This window comes from Uranotaenia lowii, chromosome 3, assembly GCF_029784155.1.
Source record: "Uranotaenia lowii strain MFRU-FL chromosome 3, ASM2978415v1, whole genome shotgun sequence".
Taxonomy (NCBI): Eukaryota; Metazoa; Arthropoda; class Insecta; order Diptera; family Culicidae; genus Uranotaenia; species Uranotaenia lowii.
The window spans coordinates 20,985,279-21,011,010 of NC_073693.1; the positions used below are offsets into that span (position 1 = coordinate 20,985,279).

The 25,732-nt window shown below is 27.5% G+C and overlaps 1 protein-coding gene across 2 annotated transcripts in view; it reads left to right on the top strand.

Moving 5' to 3' along the window:
- Positions 1-25,732, top strand: part of LOC129757763 (uncharacterized) — a 286,926-nt gene that overhangs the window by 111,253 nt on the left and 149,941 nt on the right. The gene's annotated exons all lie outside the window — the stretch shown is intronic.

Below are 25,732 nucleotides of genomic sequence, written 5' to 3' on the forward strand. Positions count from 1 at the left end.
TTTTCTGTCGTATTTGTCATTTTTTATGAATTTTAGACATATTTTGTAATTTTTTCTCAGTTTTTGTCATTTGTTTTAATGACAAAATTTTTGTCTGATTTTTGGTCATTTATTCAGGTTGTTGTTATTTTTGTCTTTTATATCATTTTTGGTTTCTTTCATCACTTTCCGCGTTTTCTTTTTTTTTGCATTTTTGTCAATTTTTGTCTTTTTCGTCATTTTTTTAAGTTTTCTGTTATTTTATGTTACTTTTTGTCTTTTATTCTATATTTTTGTCAATTTTCGTCTTTTTATAAAATTTTTGTTTATTTTTTACATTGTTTGTCGTTTGTTTGTAATTTTTTATATTTTGGGGTTTTCGTTAAATTATGTCATTACACAATTTTTGGGTTCTTTTTTTTCAATTTTCTGTCATTTTTTTGTCACTTTTTCGCGTTTTCTGTCATGTTCTGTAACTTTTTGTTATTTTCTGTTATTTTTTATCATTTCTGTAATTTTTTGTAGTTTTTAAACATTTTTTGTCGTTTTTTGTTAATTTTTGTCATATTCCGTAATTTTTTGTCATTTATTGTAATATTTTGAAATTTTTTATCACTTTCATATCATTTTTTTGTATATTTTCTTAATGACAAAATTTATTTGTTCTTTTTTTCAGTGTTCTGTCTCTTTTTTTCTTTTTTCAATTTTTTCGCGTTTTCTGTCATTTTTTGTCATCTTTTGTCGTTTTTTTAATTTTTTTTTATAATTTTTTAGTCTTTTGGTGAATTATTGGCATATTTTGGAATTTTTTGTAATTTCTTGTGATTTTTTGTCATTTTTTCAGCTTTTGTCATTTTCAGTAGATTTTATCATGACAAGGTTTCTGTGTCAATTTTGGTCATTTTTTGTCATTTTGTGTCACTTTTTGTCAACTTATGTCGTTATCTTCCATTCATTGATATTTTCTGTTTTTTGTTTTTTTTTTTTTTTTTTGAAAACTTTATATCATTTTTTGTCTTTTTTTCGTTTTAACCTTTAAAGTCTTTTTATTGTCCCTTTCTGTAATTTTTTTGTTTTTTGTTTTTGTAATTTTTTTGTCATTTTTTGTTATTTATATTAGTTGTAATTTTTTCACATTTTTTGTCATTTTCGTAATTGTTTGTCAATGTTTGTCATGACATAATTATTGTGTAATTTTCAGTGTCCTCCTATGTCATTTTTTAACTTTGTTCAGTTTTCTGTTTTATGTAATGGTTGTTTTTTTTTGTAATTTTTCATTTACTTTTTGCAGGTTTCTGAAGTTTTGTCTCTTTTAGCGTTTTTTGCCATTTTCAGTCATTTTTCGTCATCTTTCTCAGTTTTTCAGTCATTTATTCATATATTTTTAGATTTTTTTTTTATATTTTTTTGTCTTTTTGTGTATTTTTTCATCATTTTTTTGTCATCTTCTGTCGTTTTCTCTAATTTTTGCCTTTTTTGTCTTGTAATTTATTGAAGGTAATTTTTTGTGTTTTTTTTTAAATTTCTTGTCCTTTTTTGCCATATTTGATTTTTTTTTTTTGTCCTTTTTTGTCATTTTTGTCAGTTTTTTTGTAATTTTTTGTCGTTTTCTGTCATTTTTTTGTATTTTTTTTCATGAAATTCTTTGTTATGTTTGGCCTTTTTTGTCATTTTTGTTATTTTTGATCATTTTTATCGTGTTTGTCATTTTCTTTAATTGTTTGTCATTTTTGTCATTAATTAACTCAATACCTCAAGAAGTTTTAGAGTTGTAATTTTGAATTTAATTGCACTTAGACTTTTGTATCGAAAGCTTCGTTAATATTCCACAATTGAAACGTTAAACCTCGAGCTAACAGTCTCTCCAGTGTTTTTTTTATTTAAAATAAGAGTTATTTCCGTTAGATCATGTTATTTTTCCAGGAAAAATGAGCCTAAAATTTGAATATTTAAGTTTTGCAATAACTTATCCGGTACGATTTTTTTTGTTTCCTGAATCAAATTGATTAAAATGTAAACAATAAACAAGTCGAATGCATTAATCCAACCGGCAAACCAAACAGCATCCAGCGACTGATGAATGCAATCAAGTTCACCATTAGAAAAGGTCAATCATCTCCCTCAGGGCGGGAAGTTTTTTTTTTTTGTTTTGCAGCAGCCAGCCAACGATTTATTAAAAAGCCTAGCTACCGACTGAAGAGAATTACCAAATCGCCATGACTTATTGTTGTTGCATCTCCTATGTATTCAGACAATGGAAAACAATCGGTTGCAAAAATCCTTCTCTTCTGCAAATGCAGTCCAGAGGAAAAATTAATACCACTTAGTTAATGCGCCGGTCCATTCGTGCAGACAGACAAATTTATCAGGAGGAAGAGGAAAAAAATCGTAACGACAAGAGAACCCTTCCATTCATGATAACAGCAACAAGATCAACATCAACAACAAGAAAAAAAACTGTTCATGGGCGCGCGAGCACTTCGGAACATTAGTCAATGAACAATGTTGTTGATTCAGCAGAGGTCTCTTTTAGTGTAGTTTTTTTAGTCGTTCAACTGTTCCGTTTCATCTTTGGCCGTTTGGTTTGGCTGAAACTGCATCTCTTGAGATGAATTGTTGCATTTCACGGAACTGGTAGCATTGCAGTGATGAATAAAGGAAACACAACGACGAAGTCAGAGAAAGAAAGAAAGAAGATGTAAGAAAAACGCTTCCAACATTCCGCCATAACAAATCTTAAGCGTGTACAATAAGATTGCAATCTTGTGTGGCGATGATGATGGTTGGCTTTTTGGGGAGGAAAACAATCGAAGCCAAGTGAATGAACCTTTTAAGCCGGGGAGCGATCGCATTTTAAGAATAAATTTATTAGATAACATTAAATGGAAAACTCCGAATAACCCGGGTGGTTGCAAGGTCTCAAATAAATTTAAAAAAAATTGAATGGGAAAAAGGCTCTTCGTATAGCTTGAAAGTTTAATTCAAAAATGAAAGTTCCAATTTAAGCATCAAAAGCTTTTGAAAGATCTTTATCACCCAAAATTTCATTAGAATGTACAGGAAAAACGACGAGATCCTCTTTAAAAAATACCACTGCTCAATGTCAAATGTCTAGAACAAACGAACGAAAGATTTACAAAATTTAAAAACTTAAAAAAGTTATGAAAATAAAACTGACAAAAAAGTTACACAAAATTTGACACAAAAATGATATAACAAATTGACACAAAAATTGAAATAAAAATGACACAACAAATTTACACAAAAATTGACTTAAAAACTGACAAAAAATGACACAAAAATGACAAAAAAAAAATCACAAAACATACCAAAAAAGACACAAAAATATCACAAAACTTACACAAAAATGACACAAAATCGACACCAAAAAAAACAAAATCGGCATAATAATAGCAAAAATATGAACCAGAAATGACTCAAAATGGCTAAAAAACGAAAAATAATGACACAAAAATAACACAAAATTGGACACAAAAATGACACAAAAAATCGACCCAAAAAATGGCAACAAAATGACTAAGAAAAATGACACAAAAATGACTCAAAAATTGACACGAAAGTAACAAAAAATGATACAAAAATTACACAAAACTTACACCAAAGCGACACAAAATTGGCAAAAAAATTGACAAAAAAAAATAAATAAATGACACAAAATTGGCAGAAAATATAGCACAAAAATTACCAAAAATTGACACAAAAATGACCAAAAAATGACACAAAATAGCACAAAAATGGTAGAAATGACACAAAAATGCAAAATAAAAACACAGAAATTACACAACGTAATAAAAACAGAACAAAAATAACATAAAAATGGAACAATAAAACAAAAATGACACCTAAATGACACAGAAATGGAACAAAAATGACACAACAATGGAATAAAAAGGACAAAAATGAAACAAATTTATTCAAATCCGACACAAAAATGACACAATGACAAAAATGACAAATAGAAAACAAAAACGACACAAAAAAGGCACAAAATTGGTACAAAAATGACAAAAAAATGGCAAAAAACTGTCACAAAGGTGGCATAATACTGGTAGCAACTTGACACAAAAATGGCAGAAAATGACACAAAAATTAAAAAATATAACACAACACTGGCACGAAAGTGGCAAAAAAATGTCATAGAAATGGCATAAAAATAGCACAAAAATCACACGAACTTGACAAAAATGACACAAAAATGGCGCTTAAATAAAACACAGGAAAACACAAAAATGACAAAAAAGACACAAAAATGCAAAAAAATAGCAAAAACATAACCTAAAATTTACACAAAAATGACCCAAAAATGGAACAAAAATAACACAAAAATGATACACAAAGGCATAAAAATAAAAATATAATAAAAATAACACAAAATAAACCAACAATGGCACAAAAAAGTCCCAAAAACAAAACAAAAATGATTCAAAAATGGCTTGAAATTGAAAACATTTACACAAAAATTACACAAAATGTGACACACAATTTGACACAAAATTAACACAGAAAATTCACCCAAAAATGATGAAAAAAAAACCAAAACAAATTGACATAAAATTTGGCTCAAAAATTGACACAAAAATAACACAAAAATGACACAAAAACGACACAAAAATTACACAAAAATGACACAAAAACGACACAAATATGGCACAAAAAAATTACATAAACACGACAAAAAAAAGACACAGAAATGATACAAAAATTTCACGGAAAGCCATAAAAATGGCTTAATGAAGCATCAAAATGACACAAAATAAATTCCAAAATGATAAATATGGCACAAAAATAACATAAAAACGACACAAAAATTGGCACAAAAATGGCAAAATATGACACAAAATGACACAACATTGACACCACAATGACACAAATAATGTCATAAAAATGACAGAAAAATGAAATAAAAATGACACCACAACGACAAAAAAAAATGAAAAAAAATCACCAAAAATGACACAAATCATACAAAAGATGTCATAAAAATGACACAAAAATGGAACAAAAATAAATCAAAAATGGCATCAAAATGACACAAAACACCCCAAAAATGTACAAAAATGACACAAAAAAACAAAATAACACCTAAGTGACACAAAAATGACACATAAATGGCACAAAAATGACAAAAATGACACAATATTGACACCAAAGTGACAACATGATGTCAAAAAAATGACATAAAGATGACACCAAAGTGACAAAAAAATGACCAGAAATGACAAAAAAGATGCCATAAAATTGACACAAAAATGAAACAAAAATTACACAAAAAATACTTATAAATGACAAAAGATTAACACAAAAACGACACAAAAAATTAAACAAAATCGACACAAAATTTACACAAATATGACATCAAAATTAAACAAAAATACCACAAAAATAAAGCAAAAATAGCAAAATAAAACACAAAACCAAAACTAAAATTACACAAAAAATTGACACAAAAATTGCAAAAAATTGAAACAAAAATTATAAATTTAAAAAAAAATTGTCAAAAAAATCGACATAAAAATGAAATAAAAATAACACAAAAGTAACCCAATAACGACAACAAAATGATACAAAAATGAAACAAAATTGACAAAAAAATGACACAAAAACGACACAGAAAGGTACAAAAATGGCAAAATAATGTTTTAAAAATGGCATAAAAATAGCACAAAAATGATTAAAAAGTGACACAAAAAGAACATAAAAACTACACAAAAATGACAAAATGCCAAGAAATGACACAAAAAATGACACAATAATGACACAATTATAATATAAAAATGGTAAAAAAGACACAAAAATAACAGAAAAATTACACCTAAATGACACAAAAATTGGCACAAGACTGGAATAATAAAGAAACAAAAATGATACAAATCTGACACAAGAATGACAAAAAAGACCATTATGATACAAACTAACACAAAAACGACCAAAAACGGCACAAAATTGGTACCAAAATGGCTCATAATTGACACAAAATTACACAAAAATTACTTAAAACTATCACAAAAATGACACAATTATTACACAAAAGTGACAAAAAATTGATGATACCTGAAATAACACAAAAATAACACAAAAATGTTACAAAAATTACATAAAACGACACAAAAATTACACAACAATGACATAAAATTGTTACAAAAATGGCAAAAATTCGGCACAAAAATGCAACAAAATTGATAAAAAAATGACACAATAATTACACAAAAACTACTCAAAAATTTCACAAAAATTACACAAAAGTTACACAAAATTGATTTAAAATGAACACAAAAAGTGACAAAAAATTATTCAAAAACGACATAAAAATGACTTAAAATAGAAAAAAGAATGACAAAAAAATTACACAGAAATGACCAAAAGTTTCACAAAAATGACAACAAAATAACACAAAAATGACATACAAATGACACAAAAATGGGTCAAAAACGACACAAAAATAATACAAAAATAACACAAGAATGACAAAAAAAAATCATAAAACGACACAAAAATGGCATAAAATGATAAATAATGACACAAAAATGCCACAAAATTTACATAAAAATGACAAAGTGACACAAAAATGACACACGAATGAAACCATAATGACTTAAAAAATACCTTAAAGTGACATAAAAATTACACGAATATGACAAAAAATTGACTCAAAGTAGAAACATTTCTTTCAGATTTTGACGTAAAAATTAAAATTTGAGACTTGTGAAAAATCGTGTAGAATTTACCGATAACTTTTCACCACAAACCATCGATTAAGTAGAGCATCAGCCAAAAGGGACATCCTTCTATGGCGCGGCGCACGTTTGAATTAATGTGTCGCACGCATTTCTTGAGCCTTCTCTTCGTCTGCCCTCTCGATTCCATATGGGGGAAACCGGGTTGTTGAGGAAATGCAAATTTCGAGATTGTCATTCGCCTACCGAATGCAATCTGCATTCCCAAACAAGAAAGCAAGCAAAACCATCCGCATCATGGAAGAACCAAACAAAACAACGAAAAAAATAAGACCACAATCGTGGCAGTGACACAGATGAATATTTTATGGGTTTTATGTCAAGTCTTCTGGTTGCTTGTGAACATACTACGTTTGAAGTTTGAAGTTTTGCATACTAAGGCGCATACTAAACGTGGCGTATGTGCTAATCGCAAAATTGATGCCTTACTTCTGCCATTCTTCGAAGGGTGTGACATAAATTGAAAATTTGCAGTCACCTGGTTGCGTAATGAATGTGTTTGATATGAAATTTTATTTTTTGAAGAATTGTAATTTCTGGATTTTAAAAATATTTACCAACTTAATAGTAGAAAAACTTAATAGTAGAGTTCTTAATTTAAAATAGGTACCTTAATTGACCCATGAACCTAGAATCAAAATTAACTCCTGATAATAATAATAATAATAATAATAATAATTATAATTATACGAAGTCTGACAAGACAAAAGAAGAATACACATCTTTGAATTCATTTTCTTCCAATTGAGTAATTTTCTTATTAAATTCCTTCAACAAACAACTCAAAATGAAACTTCTTCTTATTTCTGTAGAAAGCTGGTAACCGTTTTTGTCCGGCTTAAATGGGTTTGTTTTCTTTTACAACGCCATAACTCTTCGAATGGATTTATTTTCATTGCTGAGTGCTTCAGTTTTCGTTGATTAGAGAAAAGTCAGAAATAAGACGAAGAGTAACTATAGTGCTTTTCACGTTTTCAATCAAGGATTTATTTTTAGATGAAATTTCTTCCCGTAACTAAGTTGTTTTTTTTTTCGTTTGGATGCAAATACTAACTAATCTAATGAACTTTTCACCCAAGCCGATGAGAGGAAGTAAATTACCAATTTCGTTAAACTTTAGTAAACTCTTTTTTATTGTTTCTGACATGAGGTCGATCTCCGTTTCATCTCTCCAACTTGGGCTATTCGACTAAATTATGAAGAAATGCAACAACGAAAAAAGATGATAGGAAAAAGAGGATATGAAACTGATACTTAGGTTCACTATTATAGCTGACTCATACTGTTTCTCGTTCAATGTAGTTGAGGAGCTCTGCTGTTGTGCAATCTGATCAATATAATAGGCTCGCTATCTCAAAGTAGTTGAGAAAAGCGATTGAAGAATCGTTTATTGATAATTTAGTTGCACAACTTGATAGTTTCTAATGAAAAGCTGAACGATTTAAAAGTACTTCCACTTGTAAATTATAGGAGTATGATATATGATAGAAATATGATGTTGAACAATTTTAATCAAAACTGTGTTTTGTACCTTCTGTTATATATATCATTATTTAATTTTAGAATAATTGTTGAAGAATTTTCACTGATAATTGGCTTTTTTCTCATTACAGGTACGTTCCCGAAATAAGTTCACATATTGAATTCTGATTCAGGTAATTTACAGGTGTCATTGTTTAGTTTGATAAGTCCTAAAACCTTTACCAAATAAATAAAGCTTCAATGGTCCAGGAATGAAGAAAAATGTTTTTAGATTTTCGGATGACCCCTTTTGAAGGGGGTCGTCCATACAACACAAATGTTGTTTTAGCTATATTGACGTAATTACACAGCGGATTGAAATGAAAATTTGCACATGAGTGTTTTGAGGGATGGAGATTTGATTTCAGGTTTCAGATTTTGTATAGGAGGCCGGCAAAGGGGGTCGTCCATATAAACTGTTTACTGTTGTTGCGATATTCACGTTATTATACATTGAATTGAGATGCAAATTGGCACATGAGAGATTTGAGGAACGGGCAATAGATTTAGGCTATCAAATTTTGTGTAAGGGGCCGGTAAAAGGGGTCGTCCATACAACACAAATACTGTTTTAGTGATATTGACGATATTTTACATTGGATTGAGATGAAATTGTCAACATGAGTATTTTGAGAGATGGACATTTGATTTCAGGTATCAGATTTTGTGTAAGGAGTCAGCAAAAAGGGTCGGCAAAAGGGGTCGTCCATATAAATTGATCACTGTTTATGTGATATTGACGTTATTATACATTGGATTGAGATGAAAATTGGCACACAGGAGTTATTATTAGGGATGAGCAATTAATTCCGATCAAAAAAAATTGAAGTAGTGGTCGGCAAAAGGGGTCGTCCGCATTACCTAATCACTGTTATAACGATATTGACGTTATTATACACTGGATTGAGATGGAAATTGGCACATGAGAATTTTTAGGAACAAACCACTGATTCCAATCATCCAATTTTGGGCCAGGGGTCGGAAAAAGGTGTCGTCCATATTACCTAATCACTGTTTTTGCGATTTTGACAATTTTATTTACTAGAAATGATAAAAATTGCACCAAGGAAGTTTAAGCGACGTGCAATTTCAGGTATCAAATTTGGTGTAAATGGTTTGTAAAAGAGGCTTATTTACTGTTTATGGTTTTAAGATATTGACGTTATTATGCATCGGATTTTGATTGAAAATTCCTCTTCAGGATTTTATGAGACGGGCAATTAAATCGATGTAAAAATAAGCACACGGATTTTTTGAGGTAAGACGGATCGATCCGTATTGTGGAATTATGAGTTAGAAGTCAATGTATAGGATCGATGAGAAAAATTTGTTCCCAGTTATATTGAGAATTGTGGGTATACAATTTCGGATAGTCATGTAACGAAAAAGCGTCATTCTCATGAACCAGCATCAGTTTTTGCGACATTTTTGTGGAAATTAAATGGTAAACGTACGAATTGAAGAACGGGGTTTGGAAAGAAACAGATACGTTGTAATTGTGATGGTTTGTTTTTTTTTCTTTTTAAAAAGAATGCTCTTACTGAAAAGTTATTGTTTATTCAGTGTAAGGAATATAACACTTTGTTTGAAAAACAAAATCCTATTTTATCACATTTTTATAATTGCTTGCGAAACGAACTTCGTACGGGATCAGCTAGTAATCAATAGGAAATATAAAAATTATTGAAAAAATTCAAACTATTTTTGAAAACCTTCAATACCTAAAATATCTTCTGATGCGTTTTGTTTCGCTCTTTGAAATTTCTTCAAAAATTAAATTGTTGTTGTTAAACGACACAAAAATGACAGAAAAATGACACAAAAATACACAAAAATTAATAAAATAACACAAAAATGACACGAAAAATGACACAAAAATGTTACAAAAATGACAAAAAAAAAAGACACATAAATGACACAACAAACAAAAATGGCTCAGAATAAGCAAAAAAATGACACAAAAAAAAACACAAAATATCTAGAAAATTAACAAAAAATCACTAAAAAATTTGGCACAAAAATGACACAAAATTGATACAAAAATCAAATGTAAATGACACAAAAATGACACAAAAATGACACAAAAAAAAACAAAAATTACGCAAAATAACACAATAAACACAGAAATGACGCAAAAACCACACAAATAGGATAAATAATGACAAAAATGGCACAACAAACAAAACTGACTCATTAGCACAAAAAAGGCAAAAAAATGTTAAAAAATGATTTAAAAATGGTAAAAAAAAAATCCAAACCCAAACAACTATAACACAGAATTGACAAAAAATATAAAAAAATTATCTCGAATATGACATAAAAATAAAATAAAAATGACACAAAATTGTAAATAAAACAGAAACGGCAAAAATTGAACCAAGAAACCGAAATTGACACAAAATTGACACAAACATGGCACAAAAATGACAAAAATGACCAAAATGACCAAAATGACCAAAATGAAAAAAATGACAAAAATAACAAAAATTACAGAAATTAAGTAATTAACAAAAATAACAAAAATTTCAAAAAAAACAAAAATTAAAACATAACAAAAATACAAAAATTACAAAAATTGCAAAAATGACAAAAATGACAAAAATGACAAAAATGACAAAAATGACAAAAATGACAAAAATGACAAAAATGACAAAAATGACAAAAATGACAAAAATGACAAAAATGACAAAAATGACAAAAATGACAAAAATGACAAAAATGACAAAAATGACAAAAATGACAAAAATGACAAAAATGACAAAAATGACAAAAATGACAAAAATGACAAAAATGACAAAAATGACAAAAATGACAAAAAATGACAAAAATGACAAAAATGACAAAAATGACAAAAATGACAAAAATGACAAAAATGACAAAAATGACAAAAATGACAAAAATGACAAAAATGACAAAAATGACAAAAATGACAAAAATGACAAAAATGACAAAAATGACAAAAATGACAAAAATGACAAAAATGACAAAAATGACAAAAATGACAAAAATGACAAAAATGACAAAAATGACAAAAATGACAAAAATGACAAAAATGACAAAAATGACAAAAATGACAAAAATGACAAAAATGACAAAAATGACAAAAATGACAAAAATGATAAAAATGATTAAAATGACAAAAATGACAAAAATGACAAAAATGACAAAAATGACAAAAATGACAAAAATGACAAAAATGACAAAAATGACAAAAATGACAAAAATGACAAAAATGACAAAAATGACAAAAATGATAAAAATGGCAAAAATGACAAAAATGACAAAAATGACAAAAATGACAAAAATGACAAAAATGACAAAACTGACAAAAATTACAAAAATTACGAAAATTACAAAAATTACAAAAATTACAAAGCTTACAAAAATTACAAAAATTACAAAAATAACAAAAATTACAAAAATTACAAAAATTACAAAAATTACAAAAATTACAAATATTACAAAAATTACAAAAATTACAAAAATTACAAAAATTACAAAAATTACAAAAATTACAAAAATTACAATAATTACAAAAATTACAAAAATTACAAAAATTACAAAAATTACAAAAATTACAAAAATTACAAAAATTACAAAAATTACAAAAATTACAAAAATTACAAAAATTACAAAAATGACAAAAATGACAAAAATGACAAAAATGACAAAAATGACAAAAATGACAAAAATGACAAAAATGACAAAAATGACAAAAATGACAAAAATGACAAAAATGACAAAAATGACAAAAATGACAAAAATGACAAACATGACAAAAATGACAAAAATGACAAACATGACAAAAATGACAAAAATGACAAAAATGACAAAAATGACAAAAATGACAAAAATGACAAAAATGACAAAAATGACAAAAATGACAAAAATGACAAAAATGACAAAAATGACAAAAATGACAAAAATGACAAAAATGACAAAAATGACAAAAATGACAAAAATGACAAAAATGACAAAAATGACAAAAATGACAAAAATGACAGAAATGACATAAATGACAAAAATGACAAAAATGACAAAAATGACAAAAATGACAAAAATGACAAAAATGACAAAAATGACAAAAATGACAAAAATGACAAAAATGACAAAAATGACAAAAATGACAAAAATGACAAAAATGACAAAAATGACAAAAATGACAAAAATGACAAAAATGACAAAAATGACAAAAATGAAAAAAATGACAAACATGACAAAAATGACAAAAATGACAAAAATGACAAAAATGACAAAAATGACAAAAATGACAAAAATGACAAAAATGACAAAAATGACAAAAATGACAAAAATGACAAAAATGACAAAAATGACAAAAATGACAAAAATGACAAAAATGACAAAAATGACAAAAATGACAAAAATGACAAAAATGACAAAAATGACAAAAATGACAAAAATGACAAAAATGACAAAAATGACAAAAATGACAAAAATGACAAAAATGACAAAAATGACAAAAATGACAAAAATGACAAAAATGACAAAAATGACAAAAATGACAAAAATGACAAAAATGACAAAAATGACAAAAATGACAAAAATGACAAAAATGACAAAAATGACAAAAATGACAAAAATGACAAAAATGACAAAAATGACAAAAATGACAAAAATGACAAAAATGACAAAAATGACAAAAATGACAAAAATGACAAAAATGACAAAAATGACAAAAATGACAAAAATGACAAAAATGACAAAATGACAAAAATGACAAAAATGACAAAAATGACAAAAATGACAAAAATGACAAAAATGACAAAAATGACAAAAATGACAAAAATGACAAAAATGACAAAAATGACAAAAATGACAAAAATGACAAAAATGACAAAAATGACAAAAATGACAAAAATGACAAAAATGACAAAAATGACAAAAATGACAAAAATGACAAAAATGACAAAAATGACAAAAATGACAAAAATGACAAAAATGACAAAAATGACAAAAATGACAAAAATGACAAAAATGACAAAAATGACAAAAATGACAAAAATGACAAAAATGACAAAAATGACAAAAATGACAAAAATGACAAAAATGACAAAAATGACAAAAATGACAAAAATGACAAAAATGACAAAAATGACAAAAATGACAAAAATGACAAAGATGACAAAAATGACAAAAATGACAAAAATGACAAAAATGACAAAAATGACAAAAATGACAAAAATGACAAAAATGACAAAAATGACAAAAATGACAAAAATGACAAAAATGACAAAAATGACAAAAATGACAAAAATGACAAAAATGACAAAAATGACAAAAATGACAAAAATGACAAAAATGACAAAAATGACAAAAATGACAAAAATGACAAAAATGACAAAAATGACAAAAATGACAAAAATGACAAAAATGACAAAAATGACAAAAATGACAAAAATGACAAAAATGACAAAAATGACAAAAATGACAAAAATGACAAAAATGACAAAAATGACAAAAATGACAAAAATGACAAAAATGACAAAAATGACAAAAATGACAAAAATGACAAAAATGACAAAAATGACAAAAATGACAAAAATGACAAAAAATGACAAAAATGACAAAAATGACAAAAATGACAGAAATGACAAAAATGACAAAAATGACAAACATGACAAAAATGACAAAAATGACAAAAATGACAAAAATGACAAAAATGACAAAAATGACAAAAATGACAAAAATGACAAAAATGACAAAAATGACAAAAATGAACAAAATGACAAAACTGACAAAATTGACAAAAATGACAAAAATGACAAAAATGACAAAAATGACAAAAATGACAAAAATGACAAAAATGACAAAAATGACAAAAATGACAAAAATGACAAAAATGACAAAAATGACAAAAATGACAAAAATGACAAAAATGACAAAAATGACAAAAATGACAAAAATGACAAAAATGACAAAAATGACAAAAATGACAAAAATGACAAAAATGACAAAAATGACAAAAATGACAAAAATGACAAAAATGACAAAAATGACAAAAATGACAAAAATGACAAAAATGACAAAAATGACAAAAATGACAAAAATGACAAAAATGACAAAAATGACAAAAATGACAAAAATGACAAAAATGACAAAAATGACAAAAATGACAAAAATGACAAAAATGACAAAAATGACAAAAATGACAAAAATGACAAAAATGACAAAAATGACAAAAATGACAAAAATGACAAAAATGACAAAAATGACAAAAATGACAAAAATGACAAAAATGACAAAAATGACAAGAATGACAAAAATGACAAAAATGACAAAAATGACAAAAATGACAAAAATGACAAAAATGACAAAAATGACAAAAATGACAAAAATGACAAAAATGAACAAAATGAACAAAATGACAAAACTGACAAAAATGACAAAAATGACAAAAATGACAAAAATGACAAAAATGACAAAAATGACAAAAATGACAAAAATGACAAAAATGACAAAAATGACAAAAATGACAAAAATGACAAAAATGACAAAAATGACAAAAATGACAAAAATGACAAAAATGACAAAAATGACAAAAATGACAAAAATGACAAAAATGACAAAAATGACAAAAATGACAAAAATGACAAAAATGACAAAAATGACAAAAATGACAAAAATGACAAAAATGACAAAAATGACAAAAATGACAAAAATGACAAAAATGACAAAAATGACAAAAATGACAAAAATGACAAAAATGACAAAAATGACAAAAATGACAAAAATGACAAAAATGACAAAAATGACAAAAATGACAAAAATGACAAAAATGACAAAAATGACAAAAATGACAAAAATGACAAAAATGACAAAAATGACAAAAATGACAAAAATGACAAAAATGACAAAAATGACAAAAATGACAAAAATGACAAAAATGACAAAAATGACAAAAATGACAAAAATGACAAAAATGACAAAAATGAAAAAAATGACAAAAATGACAAAAATGACAAAAATGACAAAAATGACAAAAATGACAAAAATGACAAAAATGACAAAAATGACAAAAATGACAAAAATGACAAAAATGACAAAAATGACAAAAATGACAAAAATGACAAAAATGACAAAAATGACAAAAATGACAAAAATGACAAAAATGACAAAAATGACAAAAATGACAAAAATGACAAAAATGACAAAAATGACAAAAATGACAAAAATGACAAAAATGATAAAAATGACAAAAAATGACAAAAATGACAAAAATGACAAAAATGAACAAATTGACAAAACTGACAAAAATGACAAAAATGACAAAAATGACAAAAATGACAAAAATGACAAAAATGACAAAAATGACAAAAATGACAAAAATGACAAAAATGACAAAAATGACAAAAATGACAAAAATGACAAAAATGACAAAAATGACAAAAATGACAAAAATGACAAAAATGACAAAAATGACAAAAATGACAAAAATGACAAAAATGACAAAAATGACAAAAATGACAAAAATGACAAAAATGACAAAAATGACAAAAATGACAAAAATGACAAAAATGACAAAAATGACAAAAATGACAAAAATGACAAAAATGACAAAAATGACAAAAATGACAAAAATGACAAAAATGACAAAAATGACAAAAATGACAAAAATGACAAAAATGACAAAAATGACAAAAATGACAAAAATGACAAAAATGACAAAAATGACAAAAATGACAAAAATGACAAAAATGACAAAAATGACAAAAATGACAAAAATGACAAAAATGACAAAAATGACAAAAATGACAAAAATGACAAAAATGACAAAAATGACAAAAATGACAAAAATGACAAAAATGACAAAAATGACAAAAATGACAAAAATGACAAAAATGACAAAAATGACAAAAATGACAAAAATGACAAAAATGACAAAAATGACAAAAATGACAAAAATGACAAAAATGACAAAAATGACAAAAATGACAAAAATGACAAAAATGACAAAAATGACAAAAATGACAAAAATGACAAAAATGACAAAAATGACAAAAATGACAAAGATGACAAAAATGACAAAAATGACAAAAATGACAAAAATGACAAAAATGACAAAAATGACAAAAATGACAAACATGACAAAAATGACAAAAATGACAAAAATGACAAAAATGACAAAACTGACAAAAATGACAAAAATGACAAAAATGACAAAAATGACAAAAATGACAAAAATGACAAAAATGACAAAAATGACAAAAATGACAAAAATGACAAAAATGGCAAAAATGACAAAAATGACAAAAATGACAAAAATGACAAAAATGACAAAAATGACAAAAATGACAAAAATGACAAAAATGACAAAAATGACAAAAATGACAAAAATGACAAAAATGACAAAAATGACAAAAATGACAAAAATGACAAAAATGACAAAAATGACAAAAATGACAAAAATGACAAAAATGACAAAAATGACAAAAATGACAAAAATGACAAAAATGACAAAAATGACAAAAATGACAAAAATGACAAAAATGACAAAAATGACAAAAATGACAAAAATGACAAAAATGACAAAAATGACAAAAATGACAAAAATGACAAAAATGACAAAAATGACAAAAATGACAAAAATGACAAAAATGACAAAAATGACAAAAATGACAAAAATGACAAAAATGACAAAAATGACAAAAATGACAAAAATGACAAAAATGACAAAAATGACAAAAATGACAAAAATGACAAAAATGACAAAAATGACAAAAATGGCAAAAATGACAAAAATGACAAAAATGACAAAAATGACAAAGATGACAAAAATGACAAAAATGACAAAAATGACAAAAATGACAAAAATGACAAAAATGACAAAAATGACAAAAATGACAAAAATGACAAACATGACAGAAATGACAAAAATGACAAAAATGACAATCATGACAAAAATGACAAAAATGACAAAAATGACAAAAATGACAAAAATGACAAAAATGACAAAAATGACAAAAATGACAAAAATGACAAAAATGACAAAAATGACAAAAATGACAAAAATGACAAAAATGACAAAAATGACAAAAATGACAAAAATGACAAAAATGACAAAAATGACAAAAATGACAAAAATGACAAAAATGACAAAAATGACATAAATGAACAAAATGACAAAACTGACAAAAATGACAAAAATGACAAAAATGACAAAAATGACAAAAATGACAAAAATGACAAAAATGACAAAAATGACAAAAATGACAAAAATGACAAAAATGACAAAAATGACAAAAATGACAAAAATGACAAAAATGACAAAAATGACAAAAATGACAAAAATGACAAAAATGACAAAAATGACAAAAATGACAAAAATGACAAAAATGACAAAAATGACAAAAATGACAAAAATGACAAAAATGACAAAAATGACAAAAATGACAAAAATGACAAAAATGACAAAAATGACAAAAATGACAAACATGACAAAAATGACAAAAATGACAAAAATGACAAAAATGACAAAAATGACAAAAATGACAAAAATGACAGAAATGACAAAAATGACAAAAATGACAAAAATGACAAAAATGACAAAAATGACAAAAATGACAAAAATGACAAAAATGACAAAAATGACAAAAATGACAAAAATGACAAAAATGACAAAAATGACAAAAATGACAAAAAGGACAAAAATGACAAAAATGACAAAAATGACAAAAATGACAAAAATGACAAAAATGACAAAAATGACAAAAATGACAAAAATGACAAAAATGACAAAAATGACAAAAATGACAAAAATGACAAAAATGACAAAAATGACAAAAATGACAAAAATGACAAAAATGACAAAAATGACAAAAATGACAAAAATGACAAAAATGACAAAAATGACAAAAATGACAAAAATGACAAAAATGACAAAAATGACAAAAATGACAAAAATGAACAAAATGACAAAACTGACAAAAATGACAAAAATGACAAAAATGACAAAAATGACAAAAATGACAAAAACGACAAAAATGACAAAAATGACAAAAATGACAAAAATGACAAACATGACAAACATGACAAAAATGACAAAAACGACAAAAATGACAAAAATGACAAAAATGACAAAAATGACAAAAATGACAAACATGACAAAAATGACAAAAATGACAAAAATGACAAAAATGACAAAAATGACAAAAATGACAAAAATGACAAAAATGACAAAAATGACAAAAATGACAAAAATGACAAAAATGACAAAAATGACAAAAATGACAAAAATGACAAAAATGACAAAAATGACAAAAATGACAAAAATGACAAAAATGACAAAAATGACAAAAATGACAAAAATGACAAAAATGACAAAAATGACAAAAATGACAAAAATGACAAAAATGACAAAAATGACAAAAATGACAAAAATGACAAAAATGACAAAAATGACAAAAATGACAAAAATGACAAAAATGACAAAAATGACAAAAATGACAAAAATGACAAAAATGACAAAAATGACAAAAATGACAAAAATGACAAAAATGACAAAAATGACAAAAATGACAAAAATGACAAAAATGACAAAAATGACAAAAATGACAAAAATGACAAAAATGACAAAAATGACAAAAATGACAAAAATGACAAAAATGACAAAAATGACAAAAATGACAAAAATGACAAAAATGACAAAAATGACAAAAATGACAAAAATTACAAAAATGACAAAAATTACAAAAATTACAAAAATGACAAAAATTACAAAAATTACAAAAATTACAAAAATGACAAAAATGACAAAAATGACAAAAATGACAAAAATGACCAAAATGATGAAAATGAAAAATAGGACAAAAATGACAAAAATTACAAAAATTACAAAAATGACAAAAATTACAAAAATTTTCGAAAATTACGAAAATGACAAAAATGACAAAAATTACAAAAATTACAAAAATTACAAAATTTACAAAATTTGCAAAAAAAATACAATAATAACAAAAATGACAAAATGACAAAAATCACAAAAATGACAAAAATTACATAAATTACAAAAATTACAAAATTTACGAAAATTACAAAAATTACAAAAATTACAAAAATTACAAAAATTACAAAAATTACAAAAATTACAAAAATTACAAAAATTACAAAAATTACAAAAATTACAAAAATTACAAAAATTACAAAAATTACAAAAATTACAAAAATTACAAAAATTACAAAAATTACAAAAATTACAAAAATTACAAAAATTACAAAAATTGTGTTACAAATGTTTAAAATACAAATCTTATGTATTTTTTAACAAACACACATATGTGTAAGATCTCAATAAACATTACGTTTCTTTGAAAAGATCTAAGTTTTCTCAACACTAAAGGCGTACATAATTCAAGAATATGATGGTTTGCATCTCACAAATGCTAAATTACGGTTGACAGATTTTTTTCAGCACGTATCTGGGCCGGACAAATCCAGGCTATTTTATCTGAAAACCTGGCAAAATTTGAGCATTTGATATAAAAAATTTCGACCAAATATTCGGGCAAATTTAGTCTGATCTCGGGAATAACTGAACAAAAATTAAAAAAAAAAATCTGGAAAAAAAATTTTTCAACTAAACTTATTTGCAGATTTTAAATCGTATCGTCTTCCAAAAAATCTTTAAATAATTTTTTTTAAACTTGCTCTAAAAATTTCATTTTCGACGCATAAGTAACACATTTTTTTTTTGATTTGTCAAATAGTGACGAAATTCGGGTATTTTTCAAAAAAATCCGGGCAACCGTGCAGGACCGGACTTTTCCCTAGTTTTGTACAATCTGGCAAGCTTATGCTTAAACCACCAGCCCTCAGAAAGATTACCATGTACGCGTTGATCGAGATTCGATCTCATGCCCACTGGCTTAGAAGACATGAACACTATCCTCTAGGTCACGGTCGGCGGAATTTGAACTCTTAACTCATATAACCTGATTTTTCTGTTCAAATTGTCCATAGTTGGTTGTATTTGGAAAGTTAACTCTGATTATCAGCTCATGAGGGACTAAATAAGCTTCGACATGTGGTTTCAAAGAAAAAAAACCATCTATATAGAAGTCATTTAATATTATTGAAAATTCATAAGAAAGTTCAATCACCTGTTACAATTTTTTCTTCTTGTAAAATAAAGAGAGAATGAATCTTTTGATTAAGTAGAATGTTACAAAAACTGTTTTTTATTAATTAAATGGTGTTGCATATAATTCTTGAGATAATGCTTTGCCAAAATCTTTTCATAACCTTGCTCAAGTTTTAAGAGATTATGCAGGTAACTACGTCTTTGATTGTTATTAGTAAATCGATAGTATTCCGTTTATCATGATATCGTTTATTAAAATACAAAAATTATAAAGTGGAACTGGTTAAAAAATATATTCTGTATTTTTTTGCAAGAATCACGAAATTCAAAAATATATTCTCATTTTCAAACAGTAAGTTTCCAGCATGGATTATCATTAGAGTTCTATTTTTAAAACATTTCCATTTTTGAAAGATATATTTGAATTCAGTCAACTACAACAGTCGAGTCTTCGTCAAAAAAAGTCATTGCCTAGGCTTATAATAATCTTTCATTAGAATTTACATCTCATCGATATGCCATAAACAAAATTCTTTGCGTCAATGTGGAAGGATACTCTGCCATCTACACATGCAAGTCTTTCTACAAATGGATTTTTGTAAGCCTTCAAAACCTATTTTGAGACCTTCTTATATTTTTCACAAAAATAATGCAGAAGTATTAATAATCATAAAAAAAAAACATTACACGAGTTCAATTTAGTGTCTTACCTGTGTTTTCGAAATCACTGAGCACCTCATTAAACGTAGTTAGAATGCAATTTCAGCAGAACACAGAATAGGTCTCATACCTTTTGTGAAATTCCGAGCTTATAGCTCAAACATATTTGTTGCCTCCCTTTAAACTATTGGCAAGTAAAATTTGTCACGGCATATCGTTCTGTGACGCTGATCGACAGCAATTTGCAACAATTCACAGTTTGATGAGTCTAAGCTATTGGCGAGGGAGCATACTCAAGTGGCTTTATCTGCTGTCAATCGAAGCGTGACCATCAACAAAATTTTCCTGCAATTCAATTTTCAATCGTTTTTGCTACTAGTTGTTGAAATTTGTCAAACATATTAGCAAGCTAGAGCAAACTTTCCAAAAGTTTTGAAAATCGTATTATTGAAAAACTTTTTATTTCAATACTTATGAGAAATCTTCAGCTCGCCTCCAGTTTAATTGAATAGTTGTAAATCCATTTTCTATTTTTACCATCTTCAACAACTAAATGGGTAAAAATTGGACTCCACCCACCCACAGCAAATTTCTACAGCTGCTTATCATCTGTTGTTGCTGCTGCTGCTGCATTTTTGTTCTTTTGCGCTCCACTAATTGAGTTTAATTAAGATACGCTATTGATGTCTGCTTGCTGATGCAAATGCATGCTCACTCTAAAACATCAGAACGAACGTGTGTACGTAGACGTTATTTTTGATGAGTTTATTGATGTTGCTAGCTAGCCTGGAAGCTTGGTTTGGCTTTCTTCGCAACAACCATAAAACTTTTCTCCACACTTCTTAGCGAGGCAATTAAATTTTCGCCATCTGGGGCTTGGCGTTGCGCGCTGATCAACGGATTTGCCCTGCTACCCACATTCAGTTATGGTTGCAAATTAGACTACCGTAATTAGCGACGACTCCGGTTGGCTTCTAATTGTTTCAAGCTTAGTTGAACCGTTGAAAAATAGAACATTTGGAAATTAGTTTAGATGGAAATTGAATGATGATGGGATTTCATCTAGTTAGATGTATGTTTTCACCTTGTCTTAAAATCTAATTCTAATATCTGGTTGGCTTCGTAATATGATCTGCATAACTTTTGGGTTTTTCATTAAGATTGTAAAGTATCTAACATTTCATCAAGCACTTTCATTCCAAGAGCTTTAGTGTGACTCACTTTCTAGACCACTGAAAATTAAAAGAAAAATCATACTTCAAATTCCATCATCCTTCAATACGACTGCGAAAAGGAAACGAAAAAAATGTCTTTCCAGCATCAGCAGTCTAACCTGTTTCGAGGTTCGTCGCTTTTTCCCAGTAGTTCACCCGTTGAAGTCACTCTACTTATTATGGAACAAATCGGATGTATGAAGTTCGTCTTGCGATTTTCCTCCGGTAATTTCCATTTATGCTGCTGCTAGCAGTAAGCAGTAGGCCACTGGGTAGGTACAAATTGGTACCCTGCATCCACCTCGAAGCAATTGAATCTATTTCCATCACATTTCTTCGCTTCGAGAGACCGGATCAAAATACGGCTGAGGCTAAATCCGTCCGGACCAAATTGAGACGCGCGTTGCTTTCCGGCTTCCTTGCTTCCAGTTTGCCCGTAAATCATAGCTGCACCTCCTCTCTTTAGGTGGTTTGAGAGTGGCCGCGCCATCAGTGGGCCATTAAACCGGATTACACCAAATAGGAGGCATCGAGTAGTACGAAAAAGATACACTACACAACATGTGTAGTGCATAACTGCCAACAGAAGCAGCAAGCAAAAGTGGAAATGTTTTCCACATCAGCTTCGGGGTGCCGTCGATTAGCGTCAAGTCAACCGGTGGATAAGTTTCAATTAGTGGCAGCATTTTTTGAGAAAACGCCATAGGCACAGTGGGGTAAAAACTAAAAGTCTCAAACTCAGAAAAAAAATAGAAAAAAATATGATTTTTTTCGCATCGAATTTAATTACTCACGGTTTACTAAAAAAATGATTTTTAATTTGGAAATTTGAACTTGAAATACTTTTCAAGTAATATTCTACATTTTTACAAAAAAATATACAATTGAGAGAAAAACCTAGAACCTGCATATTATGATTTATCATACGCAAAATAGTAAAAACTTGCTTCACAAAACTTTGCAAAAAAAAATCTTAATTTATGTACGATGACAGAATTTCGAACAAAAAGAATATGTCATGCTTGATGCTGCCAAGATTTGTATGTAAACTATGTCTCATCTTTTTCCCAGCTCGCCAACATTTTCAGCAAATATTTTCGTGAGCTGATACATCAAAAGCTATCTCACTTGACTAAACTCAAATTGGCGGTGTCAGTTTTTCTGTTTTATCACGTAAAAGTTTGTAAACCGTATTTTTGACGGTCGCCATCAGAGCAGAAGTACGCATCCTTGTACTAGATTGCAAATATTTTTAACTTTCAAATTTCTCTTCCAAAAACAGGTATTGAATCATAACCAGTTGTATTACATTTATGCGCAATGCCTTTGAACGACTTAACGTGTCCAATTTTATGATGTGTTACAGAATTTTCAATTTATGGATTTGTGTCTTCATGCCTATGTCGAGTTTTTTAACAAACAAACATACATATTGGTTTGGTGGCTAAATCCACCCCATGAGGGCCCAGAAAAAGCGAGCAAGGTATCCTAATCGACGCCCAAAGTCTAAAATTCCTAATCAAATTTGAATGATTGAGTAAGGTTGTTCAAGGGTAACAATCTTTATTCAGAACTGATGCCAAAACCTCGAAAACTAATTACAGGATCAGAATTCTGCTACAGCTTTTCAAAAAAAAAATTCACTTGTTGATTGGAATCTGAAAGTGGAATTTCAAATGAAATATTTTTACTTTTTCCTGGAGTTTGGTTTCCATGTTTTTAAAACCTAAATTGTATTTCTGTTCTCGTCTTTTGGATTCTGTATCCAGGACTCTTGATTTTCAGTTCGAATCATCATTGGAAAAAAGAAATGAAAAGTTTTTTTGACATCCAGGTTTATATTTGGTTTTGTATATCATTTAAAATTTTAATAATAATTTTCGAAACTCGAATGCATTCTCGACATTTTTATAATAGTTTTCCGATAAAAAAAGGAAATCATAAACCACCCTGAATTTTTATTACACATTCTGATACGAAGTTCTTAAACTTAATTTTTATGCAGTATTCAAACATAACAAATGGTGATCCAGGAATAAAAACTCAAAATCAGATTGATCATTCGAAATTCATAATTAAACTCAGATTTACAAGTTGGAATGAAAATAAAAAATCGAAACAATGAACCCAGATTGAAATCCGAAACATCATAATTTAAATTACAGATTCATGATTGCGGGCTCTGAAACAAATTTCATTTCTTGGCTCATATTTAAAATTCTGAGGTATAATTTTGGTACAGATATCACCCATATTCAAATTCGGAAACAGATTAAAAATTCAAATTTAGAATTCAGATTCAAAACTCAGGGAGTCTTTCGGCCAAATTTAGAGATTTATGGATAAGATTTTTTTATTTTGCACTTTTAACACATTAAGGACTGCGATGAAATCTATGGCGAGAAAAACTGAAATTCGGCATTCTATATCTCAGAAACCCCCGAACCAAAATCTACTAGTTAAGCATTTTTGAGTTTCGGCAAATTTGTGTCTAATTTTGTCGAATAAAGTTTAGCAATTAAATACAGAACATTTGAGTTATGCTTTAACGGGTAGCACACTGTTGGCTAGCGAAAATCGATACATCTCGTGTTTGGTCCTCAAAGTGTTAACATGGAATGGTAAATTTCAGACAAATTAAAAGTAGAATTTTTACGAAAAAGAAAAATATTACTTATCGAGAAAACTTTTTTTTTAAATGGGTACAAACATTATAGCAGAGTTGTCTTATTTCAATTGAAATAATACATCTCAACCGGACGTTTTTTTCCGTTTGAGTAAGGTTCTGTGTTTTGAAATTCAGTTAAAAAAATTTTTCTCACATTAAAATGCTAATTGAAACTTAAAATTTTCAAATATGAATTTTCTAAGGTTGAAGAGAAAAGTCACAGTGTTGCCGAATTCCACTTTTATTTAATTATGTTTAATTAAAAACTATAATTATGTTTTGCATATCCTTCATCTCATCCCTACATTCCTTCTGACCTCTATTCTCAAGGAAAACTATGTATCTATCTAATCATGATTATTTAATAAAATTACCATCCATAGCAAATACTGTTGTTTATTTTCCCATATATCTTTCATCTCAATTCTACATCTAAGTTTTAGCAAAAAAAATTCAAATCTGTACTTTTTCTGCCACTCTGTCTTTATTTAATCTGCGCTCCTTGAGCCAAGCTGTGTTTTTACCTGTGGCCGAATCAGAAACAACCAATCGTAGCAGCAGCCTTACAAATCTGTGCTATTTGTGCTTATTCTACCAACTACGCCATGTGTTGAAGACGTTTCGGATGTTCTTTAAAATGCTTTTAAAAGCTTATTAATTATTTTATTAATTTAAAGGTAAGTAAGTAAATAAGTATAAGTAAACTTACATTGCTTAACCTCCAATCTATCTTCCTCAACAAATCGATTATAACAACTGATATTTTACTCGTGACGAGTTCTAAAGAAGAGTATAATTTTAATTTAGATAACATTTTAAGCTTTCTGTACTCACATTT